At 37.7% G+C, this 19,149-nt stretch overlaps 2 pseudogenes; both read right to left on the bottom strand.

Moving 5' to 3' along the window:
• Positions 1 to 583: 583 nt before the first annotated feature.
• On the bottom strand, positions 584 to 2,143 carry LOC120882029 (annotated as a pseudogene).
• A 4,665-nt stretch (positions 2,144 to 6,808) lies between these two features.
• Positions 6,809 to 7,737, bottom strand: LOC120852837 (annotated as a pseudogene).
• Between the last annotated feature and the right edge of the window lie 11,412 nt (positions 7,738 to 19,149).

Raw genomic sequence — 19,149 nt, forward strand, 5'->3', positions numbered from 1 at the left:
ATTAGAAAATATATATTCTGTGTGGTTTCATATTAAAAGAAAACCTGTTGAACAGACTCAAAATTCTGAATCAAATGAGACATAAAGACTACTTCTATCACATGGGTTCTTCTTAAGAAAAGTCTAATAATTGAAAACTTGGGATATGTGAGAGTTTGCAAATTTTTGCCCTTGGATTCCTGAAATTTGCCAAAAATATTGAATGGAGGTGACCTCATATGGACTGACTTCAATTCTTAGCATATGTAGAATTTGTTGAAAATTGTAACTTACTTGGGCAGGGAAGCCTGGCATGCTGCAGTCTGTGGAGTTGCAAGGAGTCAGACATGACTGAGCAACTGAACTGAACTAATACTCTGAAACATAATTTCACATAATTGTCACCTCAAGGGTAGTTAGTTCATTCCTAATGAAACCTCTAGTAGATTAGCTTTTGAAATGTATTTACCAAACTCTCATCTTTTAAACTTCTTTATTTGCCTGATACATCACCATGTTTTAGTAATTTAATGTTATTTATGACATGGCCATTTCCATTTTCTCAATATTTCTTAATTTTTAAAAAAGTTTAATCACATTATAATCAGTTGTCCATATTGGATGATATTTGTTTCATGATGTTATAAATTCTTCTCCATAATTTTTTTCAGAACACTTATTGCTTCCTTATTTCTTAGACTATAAATAACTGGGTTTAACAAGGGAATCACTAGAGTATAAAAAATAGCAATAGATATATTGTTATCATCTTTATTACCTGAATTTGATTGAACATACATGAAAAAGAAGGAACTATAGAATATTGAAACAGAGAGAAAGTGGTCTGCACATGTAAGGTTTTGCCTTTTCTGTCTTTGGATTTCATCATGAAAATTGTGAAAAGAATAAAAAGGTAAGAGATTATTACTACGGTAATAGTGAAGACAAAACTGACTCTACAAAGATGAGTATCATCAATTCATTGGTGTAAGGATCCACACAGGAGAGTCTATATAATGGCAGGACATCACCAAAAAAGTGATTGATTTGATGAGAGCTATAGAAAGCCTCTTGATGAAAGTGAAAGAGGAGAGTGAAAAAGTTGGCTTAAAATTCAACATTCAGAAAACTAAGATCAATCATGGTATCCTGTCCAATCACTTCATGGCAAATAGATGGGGAAACAATGGAAACAAGGAGCGACTATATTTTGGGCTCCAAAATGACTGCAGATGGTGACTGCAGCCATGAAATTAAAAGACTCTTACTCCTTGGAAGAAAAGCTATGACCAACCTAGACAGCATATTAAAAAGCCTAGACATTACTTTGCCAACCAAGGTCCATCCATAGTCAAAGCTATGGTTTTTCCAGTAGTCATGTATGGATGTGAGAGTTGGACTATAAAGAAAGCTGAGCACTGAAGAATTGATGCTTTTGAACTGTGATGTTGAAGATTCTTGAGAGTCCCTTGGACTGCAAGGAGATCCAACCAGTCCATCCTAAAGGAAATCAGTCCTGAATATTCATTTGAAGGATTGATACTGAAGCTGAAACTCCAACACTTTGGCCACCTGCTGTGAAGAACTGACTCACTAGAAAAGACCCTGATGCTGGGAAAGACTGAAGGTGGGAGGAGAAAGGGATGACAGAGGATGAGATGGTTGGATGGCATTACTGACTCAGTGGATATGAGTTTGAGTGAACTCTGGGAGTTGGTGATGGGCAGGGAGCCCTGGCGTATGGCACTCCATGGGCTCGCAAAGAGTTGGACATGACTGAGTGACTGAACTGACTGACTGACAGATAGTTAACCTAAGCAGAAACTCTACATGAATCATGGTATCCAGCTATGTAGGCCCCGGTGGTCATCTGAGTGTAGAGTTTCTTTGATATCATGGTGTGTTACTGCAGTAGTTTGCAGATGGCCACATAGCGATCAGAGGCCATTGCTGTCAGGATAAGGCAATCTGCAGTTTCAGCAAAGCAGAAAAAATAAAATTGTGCCATGCATTCATAGAGTGAATTCATTTTATTTTTAAAATAGAAGTTCTGTAGTGTCTTTGGGGTAATGGCACTGGAACAATAGGAATCCATCAGAATGAGATTACCCAGGAAGATGTACATTGGTGTGTGAAGACAATGCTCTATAACTATCCTCAACATTCAAGGCCATATATGACACACCTACAGCTAACATACTCGGTGGTGAAAAGCTGAAAGCATATCCTCTTCTTCCTTTTCCGGAAGAAGATAAGGTTGCCGACTCTCACCACTTCAATTCAACATTGTCTTGGAAGTCCTAGCCATATAAATCAGAGAAGAAGAAAAGACAAAGTAATTCAAATTGGAAAGTAAGAAGTAAAATTGTTACATTTGGTAGATAATGTAATACCGTACATAGAAAATCCTAATGATGAAATTGGAAAACTCTTAGAGCTTGTCAGTGAATTTGGTAAAGTTGCAGGATGCAAACTTAATATACAGAAGTAAGTTACACTTCTCTATACTAAGGATGAAGTATCAGAAAGAGAAATTAAGAAACAATTCCATTTATCATCACATCAAAAAGAAAAAAATAGCTAGAAATAAACCTATCCAAGGAGGTAAAAGTCTGGTACTCAGAAAACTGTGAGACATGGAAGAAAAAACTGAAGACAGCAGAAAGAGATTGAAAGATATACCGTGTCCTTGTACTGAAAGAATTTATACGGTCAAAATCACCATACTAACCAAAGCAATTTACTACTATTCAACCCTCATCAAAATACTAATGACATTTTTCATAAGCAAAAAATGTTTAAATTTTTATGGAAGCACTGCTGCTGCTGCTAAGTCGCTTCAGTCGTGTCCGACTCTCTGCGACCCCATGAATCGCAGCATGCCAGGCCTCCCTGTCCATCACCAACTCCCGGAGTTCACTCAAACTTATGTCCATCGAGTCGGTGATGCCATCCAGCCATCTCATCCTCTGTCATCCCCTTCTCCGCCTGCCCCTAATCCCTCACATAGATAGTGCCAAATATCATAGTCACATACCATGACTCTAGGGAGACACACTACCCTTTTTGTGAACATCTTTTCAAATAACTGATACTTATTTCCCAGATAGTTCTAGACAATAAATTTTTGTTGGTTTCATTAGCCCCCAGTCAGTCACATGTTCTTCTCTTAACAGATCTCTGATGTTCCATTGTTGCTAAGGGTTGGGGAGTGGTGCAGAGGTACATAGCTCAAATTTTGGTATCCTTAGGAAAGGGAAACTAAATCAATGCATACAAGCCTGAAAACTGAAAATATCCATTAAAATAGACAGTGAATATAGAATGTGCAACATACCTCTAATTCATAGCTTCTCATAATTTTTGGTATCTAGATTTCTTTTTAAATAAGCATGGTGACAATATACAGCCTTGATGTACTCCTTTTCCTATTTGGAACCATCTGTTTTTCCATGTCCGGTTCTAACTGTTGCTTCCTGACCTGTATACAGGTTTCTCAAGAAGCAGGTCAGGTGGTCTGATATTCCCATCTCTTTCAGAATTTTCCACAGTTTATTGTGATCCACACAGTCAAAGGCTTTGGCATAGTCAATAAAGCAGAAATAGATGTTTTTCTGGAACTCTCTTGCTTTTTCTATGATCCAGCAGATATTGGCAATTTGATCTCTGGTTGTTCTGCCTTTTCTAAAACCATCTTGAAGATCTGAAAGTTTATGGTTCATGTATTTCTGAAGCCTGGCTTGAAGAATTTTAAGCATCACTTTACTAGCATGTGAGATGAGTACAATTGGCGGTAGTTTGAGTATTCTTTGGCATTACCTTTCTTTGGGATTGGAATGAAAACTGACCTTTTCCAGTCCTGTGGCCACTGCTGAGTTTTCCAAATTTGCTGGCATATTGAGTGTAGCACTTTCACAGCATCATCGTTTACAATGTGAAATAGCTCAGTTGGAATTCCATCACCTCCACTAGCTTTGTTCATAGTGATGCTTCCTAAGGCCCACCTGACTTCACATTCCAGGATGTCCAGCTCTAGGTCAGTGGGAATGATCACACCTTTGTGATTATCTGGGTCATGAAGATCTTTTTTGTACAGTTCTTCTTGATGAAAGTGAAAGAAGAGAGTGAAAAAGTTGGCTTAAAGCTCCACATTCAGAAAACTAAGATCATGGCATCTGGTCCCATCACTTCATGGGAAATAGATGGGGATACAGTGGAAACAGTGGCTAACTTTATTTTTCTGGGCTCCAAAATTACTGTGGATGGTGATTGCAGCTATGAAATTAAAAGATGCTTACTTCTTGGAAGGAAAGTTATGACCAACCTAGATAGCATATTAAAAAGCAGAGATATTACTTTGCCAACAAAGGTCCATCTAGTCAAGGCTATGGTTTTTCCAGTGGTCTTGTATGGATGTGAGAGTTGGACTATAAAGAAAGATGAACACTGAAGAATTGGTGCTTTTGAACTATTGTGTTGGAGAAGAGGACTCTTGTGAGTCCCTTGAACTGCAAGGAGATCCAACCAGTCCATCCTAAAGGAGATCAGTCCTGGGTGTTCGTTGGAGGGACTGATGCTGAAGCTGAAACTCCAATACTTTGGCCACCTCATGTGGAGAGCTGACTCATTTGAAAAGACCCTGATGCTGGGAAAAATTGAGGGCAAGAGGAGAAGGGGATGACAGAGGATGAGATGGTTGGATGGCATCACCGACTCAATGGACATGGGTATGGGTGGACTCTGGGTGTTAGTGATGGACAGGGAGCCCTGGCGTTCTGTGGTTCATGGGGTTGGACATGACTGAGCGACTGAACTGAGATTTCTTTTTGCTTATAAAGTGTCTTATGACAGTAAAGAACTTTGTTTATATGGATTATATCTATCCATATTATAATGTTAGTAATTAAAATTTACTAATTCATTCAAAAATAAAAATAATAAGCCTATTACATTAATTTACACAATTATATTAAAATATATTGAAGGAGGGCTTGGAGGGAGGCCTAAAAACTCTTCCAGAAAACTTGGTTGCAGTGAAATGTTTATTGAAGTCCAAATGTGTCAGGTACCTTATTAAGTGTTGGTGATATGGAATCAATTACATCATGTTTGATATTTACAGGAAAAAGATAGGCTTTCATTTTATTATCAACAGTTACAGTTTACTATTTATTTTAATTAAAATGTTTTTATCTGTGCATTCCCCTCCATTTAGAGTATTCTCCAGTTTCAGTTCTTCTCATCTAATACATGAAATATTGAAGTTAGCCTTCTTGCTTTAAGTCTTTTTCTGATTAGCTGCAAGATCAGGTTTCTGAAATGTACAATCATACTGCTGCACTCCAAGGAGACTTCAGCCCCTAAGATTAAGTCAGATTCCTTAGGGTGGCCTTCAAGATTCTCAGTAACTGATGCACCTCCCCTGTTTTCCCCACATTAACTGATAGTTCTCTCTGACTGTTTTGTTCATTTTTTGAGTCCATCCCATGGTTCATCTCCTTCATTCTCATTCCCAGAGCCACTCTGTTTTCCATAAACATTGACATCAGTCATAACCACTTCTATTTTCCTCCAAAAATCATTTTTTCCCATTTTTTAAGGCATATTTTTACTTCTGATGCAACTTAAGAGCTAAATACCCTAGGCTGCAAGAATTTCCATTTTCTGAACTCCTAATCATGTAGGGAAAATGTAGTACTGATTCAAATTCTGGCAGAATTTGATGAGCTGGATGAACTTGGGCCAGCTCCTTAATATTGCAAAATATGAGATTTGTACTGATGAAAAGCATGAAAAATCATATTTTATGAATTGATAGGTAATATATATGAAAGGTCTAATGTAGCATCAAGCAGAGAGCATGTTCTCAGTAAATTATTTTTCTTCCATATTTACGTTAGGATCAATAAATATCATTGTTTAGATATTTAAAATTTTACTGTTTTCTGCCTCCTTTATGTTGATCAGCTTCTCCAACTTTTTGTTAATGATATGCATAGACCAGTAATTTACCCTGGAATCATACCATATTGATGGTATTCCTAATAACAAAAAGGACAAATAATAATATCAGAGAGAAAAACCTTTATTTAAGGATATATTCAGGAATTTCACTGTTATATGTAAAGATCAAACTACATAAAAATATCAAATTTATAGTGATGTCAATATAAATAACATCATCTTCAAGTACAGATTGATAGTACACCAAAGTACATATACTGCATTTCAGAGAATTTAAGTGTACATTGACTCAGTCTAAAGAGAAAACGTTTTTATTAATCAATGTACGTTCTGTGAAATTTCATACTCAAACATAACCTTTTGAACCAACTAAAAAATTGAAAATAAAGTTGATATGTTTTTTCTTCTGTCACATGCTTAAGAGGGTACTAATATTTGAGAACTTGGGATATGGGGAAGTTTGTAAGATTATGCCTTGGGATTCTAGAAATTTGCCAAATGGAGGTGATCTTTATATGTACTGACCTCAATTCCTGGCCTTTGCTGAAATTGCCTAAAAGTGTAACTTACTAGACTCTGAAATATAGCTTCTAGTTTAACTAACATACTGTGACACAATTGTGACCTCAATGGTAATTATTTAGTTCACTTCTGATGAAACCCAGTGGCTTAGATTTGTGAATATATTTTACCATATTTTCTTCGTTTGACCTTGTTTATTTGACTGATATGCCATCATGTTTTAATAATCTAATGTTATTTGTGAGGTGGCCATTTTCCATTTTCTCAGTGTTTCTTGATTTTGAAAAAGCTTTAATCAAATTAAAATCATTTGTTCATATGGAATGATATTGGTTGCAGAATGTTATGAAATTTTCATAATTTTCTTCATAATATTAATTACTTCCCTATTTCTTAGACTATAAATAAAAGGGTTTAATAAAGGAATCACTGAAGTATAAAAAACAGCAATAGGTATAATATCTTTATTCTCATCATTAATTGAATTTGGTTGAATGTACATGAAGAGAAGAGAACCATAGAAAATTGAGACAGAGAGAAAGTGGGATGCACAAGTAGAAAAGGCTTTGCTTTTTCCCTCTTTGGATTTCATTTTGAAAATTGTGAAAAGGATAAAAAGGTAAGAGATTATGACTGTGGTAATAATGAAGACTGAAAGTGACCCTGAAACAATAAATATCATCAGTTCATTGATATGAGGGTTCACACAGGAGAGTCTGTATAATGGAAGGACATCACAAAAAAAGTGATTGATTTGATGAGACCTGAAGAAAGTTAGTCTAAACAGAAACCCTACATGAATTGTGGGATGAATGTTTCCAGCTATGTAGGCCCCTGTGGTCATCTGAATGCAGAGTTTCTTTGACATCATAGTGTGGTACTGTAGTGGTTTGCAGATGGCCACATAGCGATCATAGGCCATTGCTGCCAGGAGAAAGCCATCTGTAGTTTCTGCAAGGCAGAGACAATAGAACTGTGCCATGCATTCATACAGAGAAATCATTCTGTCTTTGGAAAAGAGGTTCTGTAGCATCTTTGGGGTAATGGCACTGGAACAATAGGAATCCATCAGCTTGAGGTTACCCAGAAAGATGTACATTGGTGTGTGAAGACGATGCTCTGTAACTATCAATGCCACCAGACCAAGATTCCCCACCATGGTGATCAGATAGATGGCAAGGAATACCAGGAACAGAAGGGTCTTCAGCTCTGGACTTTCTGTAAATCCTATTTGGGAAACTCTGTTGTCAAGGAGTGGTTATCTTCAGTCATATCTACCTTCTTGGTTGACACAGGAATTGTGGAGATACAACATTGAAATTAGAGTGTCTGTAGTTTTTCCCTTCAAATTTTTCTTTTTATAAGAGTGTAGCCATTCTTAAAACTTCCTCTATTTCCTCTGGGACATAGGGACATGGACCTGTGGGAGACATTTATTTCTGTGAAATGTAAATTTTTAAAATTTGATTCTGAATTTCAGGATTCCCCAAAATATTTTTGTAGTTTTAGGGAGAATGCTTATAGTGAAAAGGGGTTGTCTTTATGAATTTATGAAGAATACTATATATATCTATGGCACCCATATTCAGTATTCCCAAATAATGTGTCATTTTTTATATGTGCTCGGGTGCAGTCGCTGACACATGTCCAACTGTTTGCAACCCTGTGGACTGTAGTTCCCTAGGCTCCTCTGTCCATGGGATTTTCCAGGCAAGAATACTAGAGTGGGTTGCTATTTCCTCCTTCAGAGGCTCTTCCTGACTCAGGGATCAAACCCACATCTCCTGCATTGGCAGGCAGATTCTTTACCACTAAAGCCATCTGGGAAGCCCCAGATTTTATATGAGTTCCTTAAAATAAATACCAAGTCACATATATATCTCATTCACTTAGATCCAGACATCCAGGAGTGTGAAGTCAAGTAGGCCTTAAGCAGCATTACCACAAAAAAAAAGTAGTGGGGTTGAGGGAATTCTGGCTGAGCTATTTCAAATCCTAAAGGATGATGCTGTTGAAGTGCTGCACTCAGTATGTTGAGCCAATTTGGGAAACTCAGCAATGGTCACAAGACTGGAAAAGGTCAATTTTCATTCCAATCCCAAAGAAAGGCAATGCTAAAGAATGCTCAGACTGCTTCACAATTGCACTCATTTCACATGCTAGCAAGGTAACACTCAAGATCCTTCAAGCTAAGCTTCAACAGTATGTGAACCAAGAACTTCCATATGTACAAGCTAGATTTAGAAAAGGCAGAGGAACCAGAGATCAAACTGTGTACATCTGTTGGATCATAGAAAAAGCAAGAGAATTTAAAAAAAAATCTATTTCTACATCATTGACTACGCTAAAGCCTTTGTGTGGATCACAACAAATTGTCAAAAATTCTTAAAGAGATGGGAATACCAGACCACCTTACCTGTCTGCTGAGAAACCTGTATGCAGGTCAAAAAGCAAAAGATAAAACCAGACATTGAACAATGGACAGGTTTAAAATTGGGAAAGAAGTATGTCAAGGCTGTATATTATCACCCTGCTTATATGCAGAGTATATCATGCAAAATGCTGGGCTGGGTGAATCACAAGCTGAAATCAAGATTTCTGAGAGAAATAGCAACAACCTCAGATATGCATATGATTTCATTCTAATAGCAGAAAGTGAAGAGGAACTAAAGAGCCTCTTGATGAAGGTGAAAGAGGAGAGTAAAAAAAGCTGGCTTAAAGCTCAACATGCAAAAAAAATAAGATCATGGCTTCTGGTCCTATCACTTCATGGCACATAGATGAAGAAAAGGTGGAAACAGTTTATTTTATTTTATTTTCTTGGGCTCCTAAATCACTGTAGATAGTGACTGCAGCCATGCAATTAAAAGATGCTTGCTCCTTGGAAATAAAGCTATGTCATCGCTAGACAGTATAGTAAAAAGCAGGGACATCACTTTGCCAATAAAGGTCTGTATAGTCAAAACTGTGGTTTTCCAGCAGTCATGTACAGATTAGAGAGTTGGTCCATAAAGAAGGCTGAGCGCTGAAGAATTGATGCTTTCAAATTATGGTGTTGGAGAAGACTCTTGAGAGTTCCTTGGACAGCAAATAGATAAAACCAGTCAATCCTAAAGGAAATCAACTTAGAATGTTCATTGAATTAACTGATGCAGAAGCTGAAGCTCCAATACTTTGGCCACCTGATGCGAAGAGCCAACTCATTGGAAAAGATCCCAATGCTGGGAAAGATTGAGGGCAGGAGAACAGGGTGACAGAGGATGAGATGGTTGGATGGCATCACCAACTCAATGGATATGAATTTGAGCAAACTCTGAGAGATAGTGAATGACAGGGAAAAGCCTGGTGTGCTGCAGTCCATGGGATCACAGAGTCGGACATTACTTAGTGACTGAACAACAACAAATGTATGTGTGTGTGTGTGTGTGTATATATATATAAAACCAGATATTTTTCATGTACTCTCCCAGTAGAGGCAATTTTTGAATAACATACACAGATATGTTTGATTTATATCTTAGGAATGTGTGGAAATCACTAAGGATGAAGGACAGGGCTGTTCATCTTTAAAGAAAATTACCTAAGAAAATAGCACTTATAGATTTTCATCTCTTTCATCTCTTTTCACAGTGTCCTGCTACATCCATTATTCTCTTTGAACGTGCCTAGATATCTACATCTTTATATAAAGCATCAGTTCAGTTCAGTTCGGTTCAGTCACTCAGTCGAGTTTTATATATGCTTTATGTAAGCATAGTTTCTTTTTTATATAAAGCATAGTTTTTTTATAATAATACATAATAAAGTTTATTCAGTGACCCAAACTATACCAGTCTCCATTTTTTTGAACCATCAAGAGTGTTTTTATATCCAATACAATCTAGAACTGCTTGTGTAAAATCTAACTTTGCTTTTTCCATATGTGTTTGTGTATTATTCCTTTTATATTATAGGTATTTTGAGATATTCTGTAACTTATACTTCGAAAACAATTGTAGAGTGCTATGGGAAAAAACCATGATTGATTCCAGTCCTACCTCCAGTTCAGTGACCTGGGACGGGTGAACTTATTTTTAGTATACTACCAATGACCCTGGGTGTTCTTTGGAAGGAATGATGCTAAAGCTGAAACTCCAGTACTTTGGCCACCTCATGCAAAGAGTTGACTCATTGGAAAAGACTCTGATGCTGGGAGGGATTGGGGGCAGGAGGAGAAGGGGACGACAGAGGATGAGATGGCTGGATGGCATCACCGATTCTATGGACGTGAGTCTGAGTGAACTCCGAGAGTTGGTGATGGACAGGGAGGCCTGGCGTGCTGCAATTCATGGGGTCGCAAAGAGTCGGACACTACTGAGCAATTGAACTGAACTGAACTGAATGATCCTTAATGAACTACTTGGTATCTGGAAGTTGAGATTTAATTTTGAAGAACAGTTTACAAAGGATATTATCAAAATTCTTTGCTTAGAAGTATCTGTGTATCTTTTATCTGAATTAATACGCTTACTATTTTCTGTTTCCTAAGAAAGTTATGTAAGATTTTCTGAAGTATGTCATAGTACATTAAAAGTAAATAAAAGTAAGCCATGCTTTTCTACTTATTTTTCTAAGACTTAGAGAAAACCCTTTAAATCAAAATATGATTTGAGAACAAATTTTGTTTTTCTTTAAAGAGCTACCTTCTACTATTATTTAGTAACCTACAAGACATATTGAGTGAATGTCTAATCATATAAATTCTATGGTCAAAATGGTTTATTTCAATTTCAAACTATGGGAACTGGCTGAAAGTTTTATTTATTTTTTGTTTTAAAATATTAAATATATGCCACTTTATTATTCAGCCAAGATAGAAATAACTTTCTATGTGCAGGTCTGAATTATATAACATAATTATATTCTGTCTTTACCTGTATATTTTGAAGTTTTACCTTATAATCAGAGAGGTCAGCATAAGTTGCAATGAATTTTTTCACCCTCATTCCCATAGTTTTCAGTTTTGGAAATAGCTAGGATGATAACTAAATAGTTGAAATCTTGCAATAACAAAAATGCTTAATAATTCAAAAAAAGTTAATTTATGTTAATATTAAAAGTAAAATAGAAACATAAATAAAAGCAAAAGTAAAATAGAAATTTCTTCTTAACTAGATTTCACTGAGAAGTCTTATGTAACACCTAGTTATTTGCTTTCTGGTGTTAGGTCTACTAGATTTTCAGAATATAACCTTAGTCTCTAAAACACTTGGGATTAAAGGAATAAATATCTGGGAGACTACTAATAGGTTAGCATCAGTAATTATTTTCCATACAATGGAAATTTAAATTTTCCATCAAATGCTAAAGGGATTTCCTTGTAATGATTTCATTGTGTTTCTGTGGGGAGATTAGGTCACTATGATCTAGCTACCAAAAGTAAATGAAGATGACCTGTGAAAAAAATTAGGTTAAAGTAAAAGACCTTCATTAAAGTCACCAAGGTAATTTGAGGTCATCTTGCTGAATCTTACGTAGCTGATCTCATTTTTACAATTCTCTGCCTTCATTTTGTAAAATGTAAAATAAGCAGAAGAGTCAGGTTGGTTTCACCTTCTGTTGAAGTAATTAATATTTTTATGGCCTTAATATTTTTTATGAAAGATGATTTAATTTGGAGATGATACTAAATGGTGTTGAAGATGTAGCCAGAGTATCAGCTTCTTCCCTCTGTGAATGGAATTTGGTCCCGTGTCCTCCTCAACCCATACTGGAAACTTTGATACTATTATTTAGTCCCAGATACGAATTACTGAAGTTGTTCTTTAAGTCCTTACCAGCTGTTTTGTCTTTATTTTGCTGATTTCTCCTTTCTTCTAATAATTACTCTCCTGGAGGCTATATATTTATTTGTTGTTGTTCAGTCATTAAGTTGTGTCCAACTGTTTGTGACACCATGCACTGTGTAGCGCAATTTCAAACCACTGCACAGTTGCACTCCTTTCACATGCTAGGAAGGTCATGCTCAAAATTTTTCAAGCTAGGCTTCAACAGTATGTGAACTGAGAACTTCCAGATGTACTAACTGGATTTAGAAAAGGCAGAGGAACCAGAGATCAAATTGCCAATATCCGTTGGATCATAGAAAAAACAAGAGAATTTCAGTAAAACATCTACTTCTGCTTCATTGACTACACTAAAGCCTTTGCCTATGTGGGTCACAACAAGCTGTGGAAAATTCTTAGAGATGGAAATACCAGACCACCTGACCTCCTGACCTCACCTCCTCAGAAACCTTTATGCAGGTCAAGAAGCAACAGTTAGAACCAGACATGAAACAAAGATGGGTTCCTAATTGGGAAAGGAGTATGTCAAGGTTGTAGATTGTCACCCTGCTTATTTAAACTATATGCAAAGTATATCATGCGAAGGGGCTTTCCTCGTAGCTCACTCGGTAAAGAATCTGCCTGCAATGCAGGAGAACGGGTTCAATCCCTGGGTCTGGAAGATCCCTTGGAGAAAGAAATGGCAACCTACTCCACTATTCTTGCCTGGAGAATCCTCATGGACATAGGACCCTGGCAGGCTACAGTCCAGCAGGTCACAAGATTCAGACACGACTTACAGAAAAACATCCACCACCATATCAAGCAAAATGCTGGGCTGGATGAAACAGAAGCTGGAATCAAGATTGCCAGGAGAAATATCTATAACTCAGATATGCAGATGACACCACACTTATGGCAGAAAGTGAAGAGGAACTAAAGAGCCTCCTGATGAAGGTGAAAGATGAGAGTGAAAAAGCTGGCTTAAAACTCAACATTCAAAAAATGAAGATCATGGCATCTGGTCCCATCACTTCATGGCAAATAGATGGAGAAACAATGGAAACAGTGACAGACTTTATTTTCTTGGGCTCCAAAATCACTGCAGGTGGTGACTGCAGCCATGAAATTACAAGATGCTTGCTCCTTGGAATGAAAGCTGTGACAAACCAAGACAGTGCATTAAACACCAGAAACATCACTTTGCCAGCAAAAGTCTGTATAGTCAAAACTATGATTTTTCCAGTAGTCATGTACGAATGTGAGAGCTGGACCATAGAGAAGGCTAAGTGCCAAAGAATTGATGCTTTCAAACTGTGGTGTTAGAGAAGACTCTTGAGAGTCCCTTGGACTGCAAGGAGATCAAACCAGTCAATCCTAAAGGCAATCAACCCTGAATATGCATTGGAAAGACTGATGCTGAAGCTGAAGCTCCTATATTTTGGCCACCTGATACAAACTCCGGGAGATGGTGAAGGACAGGGAAGCCTGGCGAGTTGCAGTCCATGGGGTCACAAAGAGTCGGAAAGGACTGAGCAACTGAATGACAGCAAGGGACTGTGTAGCATGCCAGGCTCCTCTATCCTTCACTCTCTCCTGGAGATTGTTCAAATTCATGTCCATTGAGTAGCTGATGCTATTGAATCATTTCATTCTCCGCAGCCCCCTTTTCCCCTTTTGTCTTCAATCTTTCCCAGCTTCAGGGTCTTTTCCAGTGAGTCAACTCTTCACATCAGATGGCCATACTATTGGAGCTTCAGCTTCAGTATCAGTACTCCCAGTGAATATTTAAGGGTTGATTTCCTTTAAGATAGACTGATTCCATCTCCTTGTTGTCCAAGGGACTCTCAAGAGTCTTCTCCAGCTCCACAGTTTGAAACCATCAGTTCTTCAGTGCTCAGCATGTCTATAATCAGCCAGTCCTCCTTTAATCTCTTTTGTTTTAAGAGAAAAGAGATGTCTTGGTTATGTTTGTTCTTTTATTTCTAACACTTGAATAGATACATGGTACTTTGGCTCAACAATTACTTATCTGATGAATGAAAGAAATGATAACACTTCCTTGCTCAAGTATTTGTAAGGATCTTTGATTAGCTTTCAAACAGTCTTTCCTTGTTTTGTCATCCCAGATGCTCCACAGTCTGCATCTTGCCTCTCACCTTGCTTTCTTCCTCTCAGCTCAGGGCAGTTGGCCATGTGCATCCCTTTACTCTTCCTCTTATACACCTGCTTCATTAATTTGCTTTTATTTCCTCATCTAAAATATCGTCTCACTCTCTCTCACCCTAGACCTACTCATTTTTGTTCTCAAATCAGATCTCCTCCTTGAGGACATTTAAGTACTCTACATTAAAAAAGGATTTTCCTTTTCCTGGCCTCTGTGATAATTATCTGCTTTTGTAATGTATTTACCATTTTATCAAATTAGATTGCATATGCCTCGATTGTAAAAGTATTGAATAAATATCCACATGTGTGTTTGTGTGCTCAGCTGTTCAACTATGTCCAGCTCTTTGTAACCTCATGGACTGTAGCCTGCCAGGCTTGTCTGTCCATGGAATTTTCCAAGCCAGAATACTGGAGTGAGTAGCCTTTCCCTTCCCCAGGAGTTCTTCCCAACACAGGGATCAAACCTGCGTCTCTTATGTCTCCTGTATTGGCAGGCAGAGTCTTTACCACTGGGTCACCTGGGAAGCCCATGTAAGTTACCAATCATGTCTTATGACTTTTGGGCTCCTGACAACATAATGAGTTGGATCATTAATACAAGCTGCTTTATTTTTCAAATTTCAGTTCTGTTTAACCTTAATCAAGGTTAATCCTGTATCCTTACAGTATACAGGATGTTAGAAGAGAACTTTGGTAGAATGAGCAGAGTATAAGGTGTTCTTAGATTTTAGAAATGTCTCCTGACAAGAAGCTCATAATCTGGTGGGGGGAAAAATGGTTACATTGGTAACTAGCAGACAACTCAATCTGTGATGTAAAAGTGTTAATATGCTATATGAAAATATGGTGAAGAAAATGAATAGAGACCCAGAGGAAAAAAAAAAGATTTTTTTCATTGGAAGTATCATTTCAGATGAACTTTACAGAATAAGTAGAATTATCATATGTGAAGCACACAAGAAAAAGAAGCAACAGAATGGAAACATATGATAAATCCTGGAAACCTGAAGTAGCAGGACCCAATTAAAAAGTAGATCATTAATAACTTTAGCTGAAGTTTATGCACACTTGATATAGGTGACACTTAAGGTACTGTACAGGGCATGGAAAAATAAATTGGAAATGGTTCTATTTGAGTTCTTCCATACTAATTCCCTGAACCCCCCCTCTCTCAGTAAGGTCAAAACCAATGCTAAATGGCAATTGCAGAGAGCATGTAATTATCTGCCTAACCAAGCTCTGGTGTTTGGTACTACTGAAAGTCTTCATCTTTGGTTCTGTGATAAAACGCACTGCTTTTGTCTTCCTCCATATTCCATCTCAGTCTTTAATGCTGGGTCATGTTTCTCTCTTTGCCTTAAAAATGCTTCTGTTGCCCTCAGCCCTTTACTTGACTTCCATCTTCTTTCAATCTGGAGTTTCCCCTAGATTATCTTATCTGTATATTTCACCTACTTATACATTCCTCATCTACTATATGTTCCATCTTCTGGTGGCTTCTCTATAGGAGAGTAGCAAGGTTTTTTTTGGTTTTAATTTACAATCCATTTTATTTTTATCATTTTTATGTGTAACTATTTTATTTTATATTGTAGTTTGATTGATTAACAATGTTGTGTTAGTTTCAGGTGTACAACAAAGTCATTCAGTTATACATATACATGTATCTAATCTTTTTCAGATTGTTTCTCCACTTAGTTTACTATAAATTACTGAGCAGAGTTCCTTGTGCTATACAGAAGGTTCCTGTTTAATATAGTAGTGTCAGTGAGTGAGTGAAAGTCGCTCAGTTGTGTCTAACTCTTTGTAAGCCTGTGGACTGTACAGTCCATGGAATTCCCCAGGCCAGAATACTGGAGTGGGTAACCTTTCCCTTCTCCAGAGGATCTTCCCAACTCAGGGATCGAACCCATGTCTCCTGTGCTGCAAGCGGATTCTGTACCAACTGAGCCACAAGGGAAGCCCAAGAATACTGGAGTGGGTAGCCTATTCCTTCTCCAGTGGATCTTCCTGCCCCAGAAATTGAATCGGGGTCTCCTGCACTGAAGGTGGATTCTTTACCAACTGAGCTATGAGGGAAGCCCTAAATAGTAGTATATATATATATATATATATATATGTCAATTCCTAACTCCCCCACATTTCACCTTTGGTAACCCCAAGTTTGTTTTCTGAGTCTGTAAGTCTGTTTCTGTTTTGTAAATAAGTTATTGTATCATTTTAAGAAAGCATTCCATATGTAAATGATAATGTGATTTTTGTCTTTCTCTGTTTTACTTCACTTAGTACAATAAACTCTAGGTCCATCCATGTTTCTATAAATGGCATTATTTCATTCTTTGGCTGAATAATTTTTTGTTGGATATATGTACCACATCTTCTCTATCCATTCCTTTGTGGATAGGCATTTAGGTTGCTTCCATGTCTTGGCTATTGTATATTGTGCCGCAGTAAACCCTGGGGTGCATGTGTCTTTTTAGATTAGATGGTTTTAGATTTAAATGGTTTTCTCTGGATATATGCCTGGGAATGGATTGCAGGATCATTTAGCAGTTCTGTTTTTAGTTTTTAAAGGAACCTCCATATTGTTTTCCATAGTGACTGTACCAATTGACATCCCCAGCAGTAAAATAGGATGCTTTCCTTTTTTCCACACTTTCTCCAGCTTTTATTGTTTGTAGACATTTTGATGATGACTATTCTGACCAGTGTGAGGTTAAACCTCATTGTAGTTTTGATTTCCAGTTCTCTAATAATTAGCAATTAAAATTATTGCAAAGATAATGAGTATCTTTTCGTGTGCCTTTTGGCCATATGTATATCTTCTTTGGGTAAATGTCTGTTTAGATCTTCTTTCTATTTTTTGATTGGATTTGAATTTATTTTTGATATTGAGCTGTATGAGCCATTAGTGAATTTTGGAGATGAAGCTCTTACTGGTGACGTCATCTGCAAATATTTTCTCCTATTCTATGGATATTCTTTTCATCTTGTTTATAGTTTCATTTGCAGTGCAAAACTGCTAGTTAGGTCCCACTTGTTTACTGTTGTTTTTATTTCAATTACTCTAGGAGACAGATCCCAAAAGATATTGCTGTGATTTATATTGTAGTGGTCTGCCTATGTTTTCCTCTAGAAATTGTATAGTATCCGGCATTACATTTAGGTCTTTAATCCATTTTACATTTATTTTTGTGTGTACTGTTAGATAATCTTGAAAATTATCCTCTCATACTACTTTTACTTCTTCATGCTGTGTATAGTATGATTTAGTTGCTAAGAACATTGATTATGGAACTAGATAGCCTGGGTTTGATTCCTGAGCTCCACTTTAGTATTTCTGTGAATAGATCATGGAACATCTCTGCCCTTCAGATTTTTTTAAGTGAAGTTATACAAAATGAAAATAGTGTCATGAAGGTGACATGAAATATTTGTGCTGAATAGTTGAATGAATGCAGGTGAAAAGTTATTTGTAAACAAGAGAATGTATTCTGAGTCACTCAATCATGTTCAACTCTTTGGAATCCCATGGACTGTAGCCTGCCAGTCTCCTCTGCCCATAGAATTTTCCAGGCAAGACTACTGAAGTGTGGTGCCATTTCCTGCTCCAGGGGATCTTTCCAACCCAGGGATCGAACCCGCATCTCTTACATCCTGCATTGGCAGGCAGATTCTTTACCACTAGCACCATGTAGTTCAGCTGGTAAAGAACTCTCCTGCCAGTGCATGGGGCTTCCCTGATAGCTCAGTTGGTAAAGAATCCACCTGCAGTGGCTCAGCTGGTAAAGAATCTGCCTGCAACGCAGGAGACCTGGGTTCAGTCTTTGTGTTGGGAAGATCCCCTGGAGAAGGGACAGGCTATCCACTCCAGTATTCTGGCCTGGAGAATTCCATGACTGTATGAAAGTGAAAGTGGAGTCACTTAGTCATGTCCGACTCTTTGCGACCCCATGGACTGTAACTTACTAGGCTCCTCCGTCTATGGGATTTTCCAGGCGAGAGGATCTTCCTGACCTAGGGATCGAACCCAGGTCTCCTGCATTGTAGGCAGATGGTTTACCATTAGAGCCACCAGGGAAGTCGGACTATACAGTCATGTCCTGGACCCATGGGATTGCAAAGAGTCCGAAACGACTGAGCCAATGCATGAGACACAAGAGATGCAAGTTTGATCCCTGAGTCGGGAAGATCCCTTGGAGAAGGAAATGGTAACCCCCTCCAGTATTCAAGCCTGGAAAATTCCATGGACTAGGAATGCAGTAGGCTACATTCCATGGGGTCACAAAGAGTCAGACATGACTGAATGCATGCGTGTACATACACACACAGAGGAAAATGAGAGATAAAGTAAGATATATGAATTTTTCAGTTACTATTCATTTGCAAATAAAGCATCTTTTTCAAATAAGTTTAAACATTAAGATGTTAGATTATACGCTCAGCAGAATGGCTTATTCCAATTTCTCTGAATCTGTTTCTCTATGATTATGTCCTCCATTGTGTATTGACTTCATCTCCAGGCTGGTTACCATCTTGATGGCCTGTATCCCTGTGTGTTCAGTAGTGTCCAGCTCTTTGCAACCCCATGGGTTGTAGCCTGCCAGACTTCTGTGTCCATGGGATTTTCCAGGTAAGAATACTGCAGTGGGTGGTCATTTCCTTCTCCAGGGGATATTCCAGACCCAGGGATCAAACAGTTGTCTCTTGT

The sequence above is a fragment of the Oryx dammah genome, unplaced genomic scaffold (genome assembly GCF_014754425.2).
Source record: "Oryx dammah isolate SB20612 unplaced genomic scaffold, SCBI_Odam_1.1 HiC_scaffold_2, whole genome shotgun sequence".
NCBI lineage: Eukaryota > Metazoa > Chordata > Mammalia > Artiodactyla > Bovidae > Oryx > Oryx dammah.